This window comes from Mauremys reevesii, linkage group 2 (genome assembly GCF_016161935.1).
Source record: "Mauremys reevesii isolate NIE-2019 linkage group 2, ASM1616193v1, whole genome shotgun sequence".
NCBI classification, from domain to species: Eukaryota; Metazoa; Chordata; order Testudines; family Geoemydidae; genus Mauremys; species Mauremys reevesii.
This window is the reverse complement of record NC_052624.1, coordinates 47,485,888-47,501,102: the sequence shown is the minus strand read 5'-3', so window position 1 is coordinate 47,501,102 and position 15,215 is coordinate 47,485,888. Positions and strand designations below refer to the sequence as shown.

The window sequence follows — 15,215 nt, the reverse complement described above, 5'->3', positions numbered from 1 at the left end:
CCCATGTAAGTTCCCAGTGCAAAACATAAAAAGGCCATAGTTCATCTTTAAATAGATATTTAAAAACTGAAAAACTGCACGTTCCTCATCAGATTCTAAACCTCTGAACGTAAATCAAATTTTGGCCTAATTAAACTGCTTGACAGTGCCATTGTAAATATCAGTATCAATTTAGAGAAAGGGAGAGTTCATAAGAACGGCCATACTGGGTCAGACCAAAGGTCCATCCAGCCCAGTATCCTGTCTACCGACAGTGGCCAATGCCAGGTGCCCCAGGTAATGATCAAGTGATCTCTCTCCTGCCATCCATCTCCACCCTCTGACAAACAGAGTCTAGGGACACCATTCCTTAGACATCCTGGCTAATAGCCATTAATGGATGTAACCTCCATGAATTTATCCGGTTCTCTTTTAAAAGCTGTTATACTCCTAGCCTTCACAACCTCCTCAGGTAAGGAGTTCCACAAGTTGACTGTGCGCTGTGTGAAGAAGAACTTCCTTTTATTTGTTTTAAACCTGCTGCCCATTAATTTCATTTGGTGAACCCTAGTTCTTGTATTATGGGAATAAGTAAATAACTTTTCCTTATCTACTTTCTCGATATATATATAAGGGCAATAATATATTCTCCTTATTCTCTATCCCCTTTTTAATGATTCCTAACATCCTGGGTGCTTTTTTGACCGCCTCTGCACACTGCATGGACATCTTCAGAGAACTATCCACGATGACTCCAAGATCCTTTTCCTGATTCGTTGTAGCTAAATTAGCCCCCATCATATTATAGTTGGAGTTATTTTTTCCAATGTGCAATAAAACCACAAAGAATGGCTAGAAAACCACTTAACCTCCATAGAGAGTATTGCGTTAAAAAAACTGGAAGTCTCCTTTATGTGGACCCAACAGAGTGTAGTGATGAATAGAAACTTTAAACTGAAATGTAAATGTCTTATTTACTTTGTGAATTACAAAACAAGCATGCAGAGCAGCTAGAAAACAATTTAGCACGTAAGAGAGTGATATCCATGGGAGATTTGACATTCATATTTTATGGTACTGAGAACTAAAATGAGTAAACACCTTAACAGGAGATGAAACATGATTGAAGTGAGTTAAAATCTTAAGGAGATTAAATATTGTATTTCATTTTAAATTTTCTACCTGTTATCAGAGCTGTGTGCTACGCATCCACTGTTATAAACATCAAAATCAGAATTTTTTCTAATTGGATTTTTGCATATAAAACTTTGGGTTCTATTCATGACTGTAGGTAACTTTTTTTATATGATGTAAATAATATATCAGAGTAACATTACATTACTCTGCCAAGTAGGTTTACCAAACTGTATAGCATACTTCCACAGAGTGCATCTTGAAAGGTTCAGTAGTAAATCAAAGGGATCGCATTTCTTACACACTGATGAGATGAGCACAAAAAGCCTGGAACTTCCACATGGAGAGAGGGAGAGGTTTGTGTTTGTGTTGCACCCTTTAAACAAACAGCATGCAACTGGAGATCTGATTTTCAGAGTGCTGGTGGTAAGCACTTTGGGTGGGATTCATGGAAGTACTTAGGTGCCTAAACCCCAGACTTACATGCTTAAGTCCCATTTTTAGGCACCTAAGTCCCACTCTGTGATTCACAAAACTCTCGCCAAATCCTGTAGGTGCTAAACTCTCTCACTGCCTACGTTTTTCAAAGTAAAAATTCCCTAGGCACCAAAGTTTTTGCCTCTGGGCATGTGCACTGCTGCCTTCTTCTAGGCATCCAGATGCCTATCTCCCACTTAAGCCCCAGAGCGATTCATGAAGCAGGGGAAGATAGTCATTCAGCTACCTAATTCACCCAAGAGTGCAGATTCAGTGTGCATCTGCTGAATGCACGTAACGCATCAGGCCCCATTCAAAAGCCAGGAGGAGGTGACGGTGCCACCACTTTCCACGTTATAACTGTTAGCCCAGTGGTTAGAGCACTCAACTGGGAAGTGGAAGACCCAACTTCATTTCACAGCTGTTGCACTGTGGATACTGAAAGAATAGTTGGAGAGAGGAACTTGACCCAGGGTCTCCTGCTTCCCCCCTTCCCCAGATGGATGCCCTAACTACTGGACTGTATAGTTATTCCTTCTTTATTTGGCCCTATGACTCTTTCATTATTTATCCACAGTGGAAGATCTTCAACAGGAGAGAACCCCACATCAGACTATCCCATAGTTTAGTGGTTAGAGCACTCAGAGATGGGAGACCCTTATTCAAATCCCTTTTACCGTTCTGGCAGAGGTGGGAATTGTATCAGGGTGTCCCACAACCCAACTGAGTGCTCTAACCACTGGGCTAAAAGTTATTGGTAGGGGAAGATAGGGCAGAGGCACCACCATCCCCTCTTCCTGTGGCCATTTTGTGTGGAGCCAGGCTGTCATCTAACACATTTGCAGAAGAAACTAAATAGGCCCCTAAGCCAGGAGAGGGTTTTCTGTTTGAAGATCACTCGCAGTCCCTGCAGCCTGGACTTAGGCTGCTATCTCAGAGAAAGGGACAGGGCTTATCACAAGGGCACCTCCCACAGGTTAGCTTAGGCAAGGAGTTACCTAGCTTGCTGGCTTTTGTGGATCACATTCTAAGGCACCTGTCTCTCCCCATTCATTGTATAGGGATCCTGAGTGTGTAACCCAGCTTTGTGGATCACTGTAGCGGGGTGGTCACCCGTTCCTGCCCTGAAGGGCTTGAAATCAGCCCTGGGAGAGGGCTGAGACAACAAGGGCTGCTGGGAAGCTCAGGGTACCTAGAGTGAGGTGGGGCTGGGGAGCTCCAGGCTGGCAACTTCTCCAGACTACAGGGCCTTGTCCAAGGCCCCATAGAGGCACTGGGTTGCAGAGAGAGGTAGCAGGTCCAGACCCAACCTTGCCTGTGATGAATGGCTGACACTGCAGTCTGCCTCAGGGCTGGGGGGCAAGTTGGTGACTGGCAGTAGCCTATGACTGAGGCAAGGTAGGGTTAGGGGTGGGGGTTCCCCTGGGTGGGGAGACCCTGAGACTGTGGGGGTATTGCCAGAGGGAAGCACCCCAAACACAAGGGGTACCAAGTCCTGGGAGGGATATGGGGGCTAGTGGCAGTGGGACACCGGCCTGCAGAGGGTGCTCCAGAGGCTTGAAGAGCTAATTCCCTGGACAACCAGCAGGAGATGCCAGAGGGGTGAGTCACGCATTGCTACAATCACAATATCATCTGTAATTTTCTAGGTTCCTAAAAGTTAAGTGCCCTGATAGTAAGCATTGCAACATGTAGGTTCATTCATGGATTTCACCCTTACGGTGTCTCAAGTTAGGCATCCAAAGTCACTGGTTTCTTTTGAAAATCTTGGCCTACATCTGGATTTACACAGTACCTATATTACAGCTACATGTACTACAGTACAATAAATTTTGTGTTGCTTTTAATAAAATGTCACTGTATGAAAGATAAGACCTGCAACTATGAGTGCAACCATGCACTCAACTATGTAAATCAAGAAAAATAAGGTCCTTTAATTCTTAGTATTACTATGGCAACCCATTTGTTTGATTGGAAGGTGTTTTTATGCTCCATTAAAGCATGGCTGACATTGCTCTAAATTTCTGAGAAATATTAAAATGCTGCACAGACAAGACAAGAGGCCACTTTCTGCTCTCATTGACACCAGTGTCAATCCAGAGTATCTTCACTAAAGCTAATGGAGTTACTCCAGATTTACACTGACTGAAGTGAGAGCAGAATTTCCTGTATAATGGGGTCTAGTTCTCCTTTCACTTACATTAGTGTAATTCTATTCACTTCAATCAAATTGCTCTTGATTTTTTCAGGTATCGGAAAAATCAGGCCCAGTAAATTTAACTTGACAGTGTCTCTTCAACCTTTTATCAGTGACTGTCCTTCTAACCAGTTTGGATTCAAGGTGCCAAGGCTGATTTATCATTTTCCATGTACTGTAGGGTATAAATGAATTGCATTTGCTTTTAAACATTACTGTTTGGTGTCATGGATACATTGTTTTGAGTGAATTCAGTAGCTTTAAAATGATGTTGAATGACTGATTTTTAAGAGTCCAAGTGTCTTTTTTTTTTTTTTAATCTGCAGAACAGCGGGGTGGAGGATATAGAAGTGAAGGGAACCCAGTTTTGCTTTCTCCCTCCTGTTTAATGTATCCCAACCCTTGGAGGATCACATCTATGCTTAAAAAGGTAGTTACATTTCCATGCACATTCGGATCCTTGACTAGGTCAGTCTTCCACCTGGCTACCCCACAGAATCACTAACAAGAAAGAGACTCTCTTTTGCTATGCAGATCTGCACAGCATAATACAGAATTTAGTCTTGTTAACGTTGAAATATGTTTGATAATGAATTAATATGAATTGCTAGTATATAAACTAGTACAAATAAAGAGACTCTGTTTGAACAGGGCATTCATTGTTTGTCAGGCTAGGAAGATTCAAGCTAGTGATCATTCTTTACCAACCTAGCGCAAGACTAAAATAAACAAGAGGAAGAAGGGTTGCCAACTCATTTGTTTCAAACACCAAGAATCCATGATGCTCAAGATGAAGGCTCATTAATATCATTCACTTGGAGTATTTTAGAAGGTTGTATTAATTTCATTTAGGACAAGTTAAACTACTTGACAGCTCTGGAACAATGTCAAAGAGGCCTTTAGGTTGCAGTTTTCTAAAAAAAAGAACTGCCTCTAATGATAATGAAACTACATAAGAGGCCTAGGTCATGCTAATATTTGACTGGCTACAAAGAATAGTAATTGAAGGAAGGTTATTACAATAAGGATATTATATTAAATTCAAGAATATTTTACTAATGTGCAGCTAGTCTGAGAGAGCAAAGGGAATTTGTATAGTACAGAGGAAAATTACTGTATATATGTTACAGATTACACACAAAGCTATATTAAAAGAATGTTAATTAGGTTGCAAAGACAAACACTTGAAAGTTAGGAAATGTTAGAATTAAGGTTGCTGCTGCATCTTTAATTCTGCCCCATTATGTGTCCATCCTGTGCACCTCATGAGACTAGGGTTTTGTGGAGGGGAGTAGTAGTATCTATACTGTAATGCACACATACAAGGGGGAAGAATTAAGGTTGCAGGAGCAAGCATAAGTCTGGTACTTCCTAATTTCTGAGTGTTAGACTTTGCAAATTAGATGACATTCTTGTACCATAGCTTTTTGAGCATAATTTCCTAGGATTTGTTTTTGTTAAAAAGGTAAAAACAAATTTTGACTCCCTTGTAACCAGGCATCATCAGCAGGGTTCGAACACCCTGTACCTTCAGCACAAACTTCTACCCCGGGAGCTACAGGACTAACCACATCAATAGGCAGCAGGAGATGGCTGTTGTTCATGAGTGGAGGAGCACTTAATTCTGGAGGGGGTTATTAGAGGGCACCAAGCCTTGCTTTCTCTCCCCTACCTTCTCCCTCTCATGCCAGGCAGTGAGAATGAAGGAGCTAGGCCTCTGATACAACATGCTTGGCTGGGGGTGGGGGAGAGACAGAGACCCAAACCAACTCACCCTCTACAGCACTCCCAGTGCAATGCTTGCTATGTGACTATTTAGGATATTTGTATTAGATTATTTTGGCCTGCTGCCAAAAGAATTGATTAGGCATACAAGTGAGAGAGAAGAAAAATGGCAACTTTCAAAATGTGTATCAGAGTAAAACCTAGATAGAACTTCATGGGACAAAGAAACTCTTTACCAAAGGGTTTTCCTCTTGCCATATTTCAAAAGCCCACCGCAAATAATACAGGTGTTAGAGCTTTTCCAAAACAAGGTCTCAAGGTCAGAATGGAACCTAAATCTAGAGGTCACAGCTCACTAGCAGATTGCCAATGGAATATGGGATGGGATAAAATTTTCATCAGCATGAACTTTATTTGGCTGTTTTACTCACAAATGGCAAAGCTATGAGTGAGTTATTAACAAGCGTCAGTCATATATACTATAGATGTCACACTATGGAAAAGTTTAAATCAGAGAGAATTTTAAATATAGTTATTGGGATTGTTTCTTGTATCCACTTACTTGTGAAGGCAGGTGCCTCAGTTACCAAGAGTCCAACTGTCTAAGGTTCAACAGGAGCCATTCAACTGAAACTTCTAAAAACAATGTAAAAGGATTTCTGTATCTAAGACTGTCACTGCTTTAAAATCCAATCTTTCATGCTGGACCCCAAACAGAGCTGGAAATATCCCCTTCATAATAGCATATAACTCCTGTTCTACCCCTGCAAAGAAATAAGACCTCAAGAGTTTAAAGCTATCCCTCAAACTGGAATGTTGATTTTGTGGCAAGTTCCATATTTGGGAAAGAAGGAAATATTTTTTTTCTGGCAGACTGATTTGTTTTTTAAATGGCAGCCATTCAGTTGATTTGGGGATGTTAGAACAAGTGCCAGAGATCTGGATTAGTAGGCAGAGGGTAAGTAAGGTGGTTAAAGGTGAATGATAAGTTTATCACAAACCTTTTCAATTTATCACATATACTTACGTGGTGTATATTTCTCACAAAAGTGCTGTAAAGGAGAGAGAGATTTAGGGTGAGAACAATTATGAATTACTTCCTCTCTGTCAAGTCCAAACAGCTGAAGTTTGTTAAAGAAGAATAAAATCAAATTGCTACTCTAATATAGTATAAACATGGAAGTCAGCAGATTAACTATTATGCAATCTCTGTGTAATATATAAACAAAAGGGAGGAAAAGTACCTTTCACAAACTGAAGGTGGAGTTCAACTGAGGTGAAGATGGCATTGTGTGGTGGAGAGGATGTGTATGAAAAAAGCCCAGGAAAAAAAAGTCAGTTGTAGGTCAAATAGTTTTATAAAGAGCTAAGAGATTGCCTGCCTGCAAATTGGAGCTGGGAGAGGTGCTTTGAAAATAAAAATAAATGGACTGCCTGGGCTACAGACTGTTGGACAGTAAGAGAGAGACTCCTGGGAGAAAGTGTGTGCAGAATTCATGTCTCCCGGCAGATTTTTATTTCTCCTCAGAAAATAGATTCTGCTGGAGAGGCACTGCCATTACACCTTTTGCCCACAAGGGGCTGCTGTGGTGCCAGAACAGAGGGCAGCCAGCTCATGGCTGGAGCAGCTAGTCACAGATAGGGAGGAGAGGCTGCTTTCCACCTCGCAGCCTGCCCATGGGGCTAGATGAGGAGACACGGGATATGGGGGGGATACAGAGGGGGAAACATGGGGCTGCTGGGGGTCACATAAACCAGGATTCAGAAAGACTAGTTGCGGGGACAGACTGGAGTGGGCACAGGAGCTAGTAGGGTGATAGCATTGAGCCAGGGGCTGAATGGGAGTGGGGGTGCAGGGTCACATGGGGGGTGGCTAATTGGGGGTGTAGGGCCACATGAGGATGCAAGGAGAGGTTGGCTGAGTGGGGATGCAGGGACACATGGGAATGGGGGAAGACAGTGCAGGACCACATGTGCATGTGGGGGAGGGGCGACTGAGGGGGGTGCAGGGCCACATGGGGATGGAGGGGAGAGGGTGCAGAGACACATAAGAACAGGGGGAGAGTGTGACATTCTATACCTTGGGGGGAGTGTCCTGGAACCCCCATATTCCTCATTTTTATATAATTGTGATTTTACATATAAAGCATGCCTTGTAAGGTATCAGGGGAAAGGTTATGATCTGCTTAAAGTAATTTCTCTATCCATATATGTGTATCATTAATGCATGTGAAGTTATGAGAATTGCGTTGTATGGTGGTCACTGAAAAAATGCTGTAAGTTGGTGAATCAGCTAGATATTAGCTCCCCTGAGGCAATAGCAAGGAAAGTAGCCAACACCCAGGTGGGGTGTCAATCAACCCATCAAATGGGCTGCACCTGCATCCCATCACAGAGGGGTGTGGCTGAGGGGGGTGCAGGGACACATGGGGTTGGGGAGTGGCTGAGTGGGGGTACAGGGACACATGGGGATGGGGGAGAGGGGTGCAGGGACAGGAGCAGATGTGCCTGCCTGAATGGGAGAGGCTAGGGGTCAGCCAGAGCATGCATGGGGGATGCTTCCTAACAATCCCTCCCCCGCACACCCCCAAAAATTGTGCTATACTTCTCCCACTTATATCCAGCAACCCTCCTGGTTCACTCCCAGGCTCCATCCCAGCAACTACTTCCCTGTCCCTCGGGTCCTCTCTTATACCTGTCACCCCCTTTGCACTGCTTCTGAGGGGTGCGGGAAATACGGTTCTGCATTGTAGTTTAAATGAATTATTACTCAGAGTTCTGTATTAATATGGCTAGAAAGGAATCTATTTGTCAAAAAACATTTTCTGAATCCTTTTTGTCATCTATATTGTTACAAACATACTTTCTGAAAGATATTTTGAAATTTATTACCAAAATAATTGAAACTGGTGTGATTATATTGTTATTTTGACAAATAAAATGTGCAGAATTTTAAAATATTGTGTGCAGCATTTTTATTTTTTTGCCGGAGAATTCTCCCAGGAGTAGAGAGATCAATGAAGCATGGTTAGCATTGCATGGCACCTCTCAGGCAGAGCAGTGCTAGTGTGCTGTCTGTTGCCAAGCACAGCAGCAACAGGCAAAAGAGCATTTTTTGTTTTGTGGGGTGAAAGCGCCCACTGGGCGTGCAGGCTTAGAAGGCTATGGCATCCATTGTTTTTAAATAAGTGTATACAGTGAGTGCAGAGACTCATTTTACCAGATTGGAGAAGGTCTTGTTTCTCCTGTTATCCCACAGCATAAACCAAGATGTAAATGGATATGGATGATAGCACTAGGTAGCAGTAAGTCATGCTACTGCCAGCAGTGCAGCCATGGTGCCATCCAAGTAATCAGGAGATTTAAACATAATGCACACAAAAATGTAATTAGAAACAAAGGGGAGGTTTACTAGAGCCTAAATTCACTAGTGGCATTACTGGTCAATGCAAGGTGTTCTATGTAGTGTATAAAGAGCCCTGTATAGGCCATCCAAAACATAGTAGGCAGGAATATATTTTTCTATTACCTCACAACTATTTTATCAGTTCTGCCAAGCTTAAGTGCAGCCTTCTGTTTTTAATTATGATCATTTTATACCAGAGTCCACACAACTGCATAACTACCAAGTCCCAGACTGATGTCTGAGGAAGATTTGTGCACCAGCTGAGGGAGTTTGTATGGGATGGGAGATTTTGGGATTTTGTTTATCCACGTTTGCTGTCTTTCCCCTTTTCTTATTTGGTCCTTTCAAACCTGTCTTGTTTTCCCAGTTCCACATATCCTTCCAGTCCTGCTGATGTGATGTGAGTTTTGCATACCTTCAAACTGCCAGCCTGCTCCTCTCCTTCAGTAAAAGCAGTCATTGGCATATTTCACCACCAGAATCAGATGCAGGGAGTGCTCAGAGGTTAAATGGGAGTGATCCAGATCTGCACTTGGTTCCCAAATCTGATCATGCAATTCAGAAGTCAGAGAGGGAGAGAAATGGACTGAGCAGGTAATGGTGAACTGGCAAGAGAACAGAAGAGGACGGATTTGAAGTAGGAGAACTTTCCTAAAGTAGAGACACTCCTTCAGGTGAAAGTCTTGATAGGCCTACATCTGTACATTAAAACACAGACTTGGCCTGGATGGGGACAGTGAACATGTGCACATTCTAGGCTTGCTTTAATTAAAACAGCATATAACACTATATTGATATTTCATAGATTTTGTTGTTTGTTAAACATTGTTTCCTTCAAATATTCTGAATGGTAGACTTTGATATGAACGTTAGGACAGATCACATCTGTAACAAGGAGAGAAGAGTTTGCATCTCTGAGTTAATCTTATTGAGCATGAGAAGAACAGAACTGACACAACTGTCATCTGAAAGAAGAAAAATTCATCTTATAAAAGAAAACACACTGGGTCAAATCCTGTAGTCCTTGTTAAAGTGAAACTCACCTTGACTCAGGACACCAAATTCTGCTCTCATTTATATTGGTGCAAAACTATTGACATCGTCGAGTTATTCTAGAGTTTCATTGGATTCACTGCAGTGCCTGGCCCATATTTTTTAGTATTGCATTTTGTTAAATTAGAATTGTGAATCTGTCTTGCTAAAATTGAAAACATCCACACACATTCATGGCTGAAATGGGAGAAAACTGTCACCCAGCTGTAAACAGCCCTAGACGATTTGAATGTTAATGTAAATACTATACTACACCTCTACCCCGATATAACGTGACCCGATATAATACGAATTCAGATTAACACGGTAGAGCAGCGCTCGGGGGGGGGGGGGCGGGGCTGCGCTGCGCTGCGTGCTACAGTGTATCTGACTCTGACACGCTGCTCTAAGTGGCGTGTTAAGGGTGCCAGGCTGGGGCCGAGGGGTTGGATAAGGGGCAGAGGGTCTCAGGGGGTGGTCAGGGGACAGGGAGCGGGGGCGGGGGGTTGGATGGTTCAGATGTTCTGGGGGCAGGGCGGTCAGGGGATGGGGAAAGGGGGCATTGGATAGGGCATGGGAGTCCTGGGGGTGATTAGGGACGGGGGGTCTCTGGAGGGGGCAGTCAGGGACAAGGACCGGGGGCAGGGTTGGATGGGTCGGGGGTTCTGAGGGGTCAGTCAGGGGGCGGGAAGTAGGTGGAGGTCAGATAAGGGGCAGGGCCAGGTTGTTTGGGGAGGTACAGGATACTGCATACACCATGTTAGTTCTAACAAAAATGATTTGCTATTAATAACAGAAATGCTTGAAGCCAAAGCAAGTTCAATATAACGCAGTTTCACCTATAATGCGGTACGATTTTTTGGCTCCCAAGGACGGCGTTATATCAGGGTAGAGGTGTACCACCAGGGAGAGGGAGAAATGCTGATAAAATATGCATAGCGGTGTCAAGGAGGCTTAGACTCTCTTTTGATTGCTGTCTGGAGCCTTCCCCATTACTCTCAAATATCTACTACAGAGAAATATGTTTAACTCAAACACTTCTCTTACCACCTTCTCCGAGGCTGATTAATGGAGTGGTTAAAATAAGAAAATCAGTGGGTATCCAGTAGGACTACATCTGAGAGTGGCTAAATGCATGGTCAATTAACTCTTTGCAGAATAAAATGGAGCATAGGAAGCATCAACTTGAAATCCAGCTGGAACTTATATCTGTCACTGTTGGCTCGTGGAAGGTCATTGGGCCTGCTCGGCTCTATTGCTACAGACTCGACACCCAGTTCTGAAATGAAAACTCTCTTCTCCTGCGCCCAAAATGTGCATGGTTATTCATAACACCTGAATTTCTTCAAAAAAGGTGAAGACAGACACTCCTCCCACCCTGATCACCAGGAAGTAATTTTGGAAATTTTGGGTCTGATTCTGCTCGTCTGTGAAGTCAGAGGCTTGCCATTGTCTTCCATTATTATTACGACACCAAAAAAGTATGCTAGGTGTTTTATAGAACAGATAATAAGACGTAGCCACAGGTAAGGAAAGCAGGAAGGAGCCTTAAGGACTGAAGATTTAATTAAAAAAAGAAAATAGTTTGGGGATCAGAAGTAGGGTGACCAGATGTCCTGATTTTATAGGGACAGTCCCTATATTTGGGCCTTTGTCTTATATAGGCACCTATTACTCCCCACTGCCTGTCCCGATTTTTCACACTTGCTGTCTGGTCACCCTAATCAGAAGGCTCCCACAACTCACCGAGGTATTGGGCTCTTAGGTCACTTAAAAAAAAATCTGATCCATGGGCCAGGCCCAGATACTCTCATTCATAGCCACAAAGCAGATTTTATAACACTAGCACTAGAGTTATCAGTTGCAAACTACACAGCCATGGATAAAGAACTTGAATGTTCTAAGAAATAAAAGACACACATTACTCAAAACGATACATGTCCCATGCCTATGGCCAGTATTTGTTCATATCATGTTTCAGGATAATCCTGTTTTATTCAATTTTTTCAAAATGAAATTGACAAAATAATTCTGTAAATGTTTCAAACCAACACTTTCTAACACCACAAATGTTTTGTGCTTTGGGCCATGCTACATTGATATGTACACACACACACTTACACTGTTTGATAGCTGGTTTTGCACATTAAAACAAAACAAAGATCTGCAATAGGAAATTAGTGCTAGTGCTAATATTCAGATTCATATTGCTTAGACGAGTCATTGCCCTGTAAGCAAATAACTGAGTCAAGTATATACCAGAATCTTCAGTGAAGATTTCAGACGGTTCCTCTTTCAGCTTGTTGAAGGGGAAATGGAGACTATCTCAGGCCTAGATCAGCAGTTTCTCAGTCTTGGGGACAAGCCAATGTGGGTGGCTGCTGGGTAGCAGCAAAGGCTCCACAAACATACAAAAAAGTATATCTTGCTTTATAGTAGGTGGCTGTTAGAACTCTCCCTCATCCTCCTACTGCTCAGTTGTGCTAGTCACAGCCAATAGCAAATGCTTCAGGGAAAATGTGCCTACTACCATATGCTTCATGGGGTGCTGGCTAGTCCTTCTGTGCACTGGTGTGGAAAGAGGTAGAGCTAAGGCACAGCCTCCTATGCATCCCACTTTGGGATGCTGTGTTCCTGCAGAGGAGAAGGAAAGAAGCAGTCCCTGTGCTCCCCAAAGTACATGGACTGTAGTTTTGCCTGGCCATACAAGAGATAAGAATCCTTGTATTCGTCTTTCATCCCTTTCTGAGCATCCACAGAAGAGTTAGGTAGGATCTGACCCATTAATGGTTTTATTAAAACACGTTAAAAGAACATGGACCAAATTCTGCTCTCAGTAACATTGCTAAATTTGGAGTAATTCAACTGAAGTTATGCACCGCAGTCTGGTGTAAGACACAGCTGTGTTACAGCAAGCAGAATTTGGTCACACTTACTGGGCCAGGTCTTCAATTAGAGTAAATCAGCATAGCTCCACTGTCTCCAGTGACACTGTGCCAAGTTACACCAGCTGATCATCTGGCCCTGTCTTTATTTCCTAGGGGTTTGATTCTGCTCCTGTTGAAGCTGATGGCGAAACGCCCATTGTTTTCAGTGGGTGCAGGAGCAGGTTCTATGACAGATTAACTGGTACTAGACTAGAATATTATCCCAAAAGCCATTTATCTCTAATGTATAGAATCGCCACATTTTTTTAACTCTGCACCTTTTTTGGGGTGTTTTTCTTCACAAACTCACCATCCTGCTGTTTTCCCTTCTCTCTAACCAACTGTCCTGCCAACTGCCCTGGAACCTTCTGGGCCAACATTCCTTTCCTCTTATAAAAAGGGACTCAAACAAGTTTAATCTCTGAGAACACTTATTCAAATGAGGAACCTACATGCTGTATCTCTTTTCAGATATTTTTCTTACTTACTGGTGCTCATATAAAATCATGAAAGTTATGAGTTTGATGTACTATACACATTGAGAGATGTAGGAAATATATATATTAGGGCTGTCGATTAATTACAGTTAGCACACACGATTAACTCAAAAAAATTAATTGTGATTAAAAAAATTAATCGCACTTTTAATCGCACTGTTAAACAATAGAATACCAATTGAAATTTATTATATATTTTGGATGTTTTTCTACATTTTCAACAATATTGATTTCAATTACAACACAGAATACAAAGTATATAGTACTCACTTTATATTATTTTTATTACAAGTATTTGCACTGTAAAAATGATAATAGTATTTTTCAATTCACCTCATATAAGTACTGTAGTGCAATCTCTTTATCATGAAAGCGCAACTTACGAATGTTGATTTTTTTTTGTTACATAACTGCACTCAAAAACAAAACAATGTAAAACTTTAGCACCTACAAATCCACTCAGTCCTACTTCTTATTCAGCTAACCACTAAGAGAAACAAGTTTGTTTACATTTACGGGAGATAATGCTGCCCGCTTCTTATTTACATTGTCACCTGAAAGTGAGAACAGACGTTCACATGGCACTTTTGTAGCCAGCATTGCAAGGTATTTACGAGCCAGATGCGCTAAAGATTCATATGTCCCTTCATGCTTCAACCACCATTCCAGAGGACGTGTCCATGCTCATGATGGGTTCTGCTCGATAATAATCTAAAGCAGTGCAGACCAATGCATGTTCATTTTCATCATCTGAGTCAGATGCCACCAGCAGAAGGTTGATTTTCTTTTATTTTTACAGTGCAAATATTTATAATAAAAAATAAATATAAAGTGAGCACTGTACACTTTGTATTCTGTGTTGTCATTGAAATCAATATATTTGAAAATATGGAAAACATCCAAAAATATTTATATAAATAGTATTTTTTACTGTTTACCAGCATGATTAATCATGACAGGGCCACCCAGAGGATTCGGGGGCCTGGGGCAAAGCAATTTCAGAGACCCCTTCCATAAAAAAAAGTTGCAATATTATAGAATACTATATTCTCGTGGGGGCCCCTGTGGGGCCCAGGGCAAATTGCCCCACTTGCCTCCCCCACCTGGGGAAGCCCTGGAAAAAATAAACATTTAAAAACCTTCCGCATCTCGGCACAAACTCAGTTTTGAGAAAACTTCTTTTCAAGTCACCTTTACAAGGTATCACTGCTTCTCAGCATCAGCTAGTGCTAAAAGGCACTAAAGCTCATTAAAAGGGTTGGACAAATATTTTCCGTCAAAACTTTTTTTGGATCAAAAACTAGGGGTTTTTAACAAGCAGAAAAAAAATCACGGACAATGTCTGCTTTCCTTCAAAATTTGTTGTGTTTTTTTTAATTGAAAAGCTGAAATTAGTCTGCCAAAACCTGAACATGGTTTGGGGTTTCAGAAATGTGTGGCCAAATATTTGCTGCTTGCTGTGTTTATTTAAAGAAACAATAAAAAAATTCTGCTTAAAAAAAAATCTAAAACTTTTGAACCACCTCAGCTTGTGACCAAACACCTGAGCCCATCCAGTCAGAGATTTTTCCAGGTTTCTGATACTCTGCTGGCTTCCTTGACTCATATCTGACTCCATAACTTTGGGTTCATTTAGCTTAGAACATAAGAACATAAGAATGGCCATACTGGGTCAGACCAAAGGTCCATCCAGCCCAGTATCCTGTCTACTGACAGTGGACAATGCCAAGTGCCCCAGAGGGAGTGAACCTAACAGGAAATGATCAAGTGATCTCTCTCCTGCCATTCATCTCCACCCTCTGACAAACAGAGGCTAGGGACACCATTCCTTACTCATCCTG

General features: G+C 42.0%; 1 protein-coding gene across 10 annotated transcripts in view; it reads right to left on the bottom strand.

Annotated features, from left to right (window-relative positions):
• PPP1R9A (protein phosphatase 1 regulatory subunit 9A) overlaps nucleotides 1–13,236 on the bottom strand; it is a 251,370-nt gene extending 238,134 nt beyond the window's left edge. For 8 of the 10 annotated variants that reach the window (XM_039522746.1, XM_039522751.1, XM_039522753.1 and 5 more), the window contains exon 1: nucleotides 13,188–13,236. The gene's annotated coding sequence lies outside the window, so the exon portion shown is untranslated. Of the gene's footprint in view, nucleotides 1–6,539; nucleotides 6,556–6,756; nucleotides 6,809–13,187 lie in introns of those variants that run through there. The other 2 variants (XM_039522748.1, XM_039522750.1) reach the window with 2 other exon arrangements.
• Between the last annotated feature and the right edge of the window lie 1,979 nt (nucleotides 13,237–15,215).